This window comes from Amblyomma americanum, chromosome 6 (genome assembly GCF_052857255.1).
Source record: "Amblyomma americanum isolate KBUSLIRL-KWMA chromosome 6, ASM5285725v1, whole genome shotgun sequence".
Classification (NCBI taxonomy): Eukaryota; Metazoa; Arthropoda; class Arachnida; order Ixodida; family Ixodidae; genus Amblyomma; species Amblyomma americanum.
The window spans coordinates 42104840-42107306 of NC_135502.1; positions in this window are offsets into that span (position 1 = coordinate 42104840).

The window sequence follows — 2467 nt, forward strand, 5'->3', positions numbered from 1 at the left end:
AAATCGGAGCCGCACTCTCAGATACTGATCCTCTTAGGTGCAACGGTCACCATTTCCTCCAGTCGGATACAGCTCAAGACCAGAACTGCAAATGCTCCCCAAAAGAAGCCTTCCGACCAGTAGTGTCGACTCACTGCCGTCAAAGCGGGGTCAGTGACCTTGTCGCTGCTAAGAGCTTACGACGCCACGCTAACAGGTGCCAGGTGGTTAATCGCGTTGTCATGACAATAGTTCGATGCCTTTAGACAGAGGGCCTCATTTGAGGGCCATTTCCGCTCGTTTTTCAGATGTGTCCGACTATAGTATTTACAAGAACATACGAGAACCACAAATAGAAATTCATATGGTTACCCCATTCACTATTCTGCTACCAACAGTTTTGACCAACCTGTGAAACATTGCAGTGAACCAGATTCAACATTCTTCGGCCATTGGGGTGCATCGACAAATTGTCTATACGAATCAACCTATTGGGCGTTGCCTTTAATGAAAAATTGTCCGCAAACCAGTTTTCATTCTGTGAGCACGGCTGAATCCCTTTGCAACATATATTCCGTATTCATTGTTGAGTCTTCGACATACCAGAAGTCTTGGAAGCTTGCTTCAGGGTCTTGGAGAGGTGCTGGCTGCTGAAGCCGCGACCGTTACAGCGCGGGACCCCGTGGAGTCTGGCAGTAACTGCACTCCGAAAATGCCACGCAAGCGGCACGTGCCCGGCGTAGCCCTCTTTCACGCTAGCCACACGCAGCGGCCATCCATCGGGAGGCGCACGTGCGTGTGGGGTGTCGTGCTCCTGCACGCATGCGTGCAGCCAGGCGACGGCCACTGACCACGCTTCCGTGGTCAGGAGATGCTTCCTCAGTGCCCGGTGCACTCTTAGAGCTGGTCCTCCAGCGCAGCCTCCGTGACATTGGCTCGGCAAACTGGGTTAGTGGAAATCCCTGGATCGCCAGAGCGTTGCATAGCTATAAGACCTGCGGGCACCGACAAAGGGTAGGAGAAAAATAAAAAGAGCGCTTTTATGTTGTGGTCCTGGCAGGTCCATCTTTCCGCCACGCACCGGTCCATGCTTGACGTTCTTGTCGTGTCTACTTCCGGCTTGACCAGTACAAAGGGGCGGCCATTCGACCCTGGCGTCGCCTCCTCATCTGAATGCGCACTACAGCGAGATTTGCCTGAACACATGGTTCTTTAGTTCAGACTGCAGCGCCTTTCCAGCAAAGGTTTGCGCCAAGTGTATCCTGATCGAGGTGCGTTGACACTGGTGAAGTACGTCAAGCCGCAGGGTCGTTACAAATACATCGGCAGGTAGCCACGAATAAGTTCACTACTGGTTCGCTTAATTGCATCAACACATGTGTGTTCAAAACGCCGTATCATATACTGGCATACGCAGCATTCTCGAGCATTCGAGTGTGAAGATCCTGCGCATCCAAGGCACCAAACAAAACATCCTAAAATCTGTTACAAGACACTCATGGCCCGAGGACCAGGAGAGCTGGCTCGCTCCACCACCGGGACCCGAATCATACCTAATGCCAGTGCTGGCACTGTGCGTCGCTGACATGCGAGAAGTGATATTCCACCTCACCTAGGACGTCGGACCTGACCTCGTAAAATAACATTTTTCTCTCTCAATAAAAAAAACGTGCATGCGGTCACGATGCTTCTTTTGTTGTCTAAGGTTTTCGCAACATTTTTAAAGCGTGTATAGGTCATAAATCAGAGACATATGGGTGGGTGGCAGTCTGTGAGAACCTCCCAATTTGCTTCCTTTTCTAAAGCAATGTTTCGTTCATTCTTTTGTTTTCTTACCTCCTGATTGATTCTTTCTTTCAGTAGCTAGACAAGCATGTGAGAAACTCTGGGCCTCGTGTCATAAAATAATGCTTTGAAGTTTTATCTTTCTGAAATCTCAAAGTACTGAGACATAACCTGGATACTCTGCTTATCTTCGGACCATCCTGGTGCGAAGCAATTAAGTCTCAAAGAAATTGTGCTCATTATGAACCCCCACTGCACATGCTATGAAACCTCGCCAGGCTATTGCGCATCGTTCTTGAAGAACATGGGATCGGTTGCAGACTGACGATATGTTTTTATCCACTTGATTACTTTGACTTCATGTCCAGCCAGTGACATTAAGCAGCTGCGGTTATTTCTGAGCCCACTGCTTAGTAGAAAAAGCTATTGCAGTTCACTGCTCACAGAAGCCCCACGTAACCAAGACATAGGAGTTCGTGTATCTCTTCGTGTGTTATCCAATGTCTGCGCTGCTTCACTATGCGTTGCGGCGTCGATGCAAAATTAAACGTTGGTTAGAGTGTCAGCAAGGCTACCCTCTACACTCGCGATGCTATAGTAGTGCTGACAGAGCTCCCGTTTTCTATACTCAAGTACTCGTGACAAACAACCAAGAGAGGGCGTAACTAACGAAATGTGTTCCCTCTCCCTCCTGCAGCGTGCC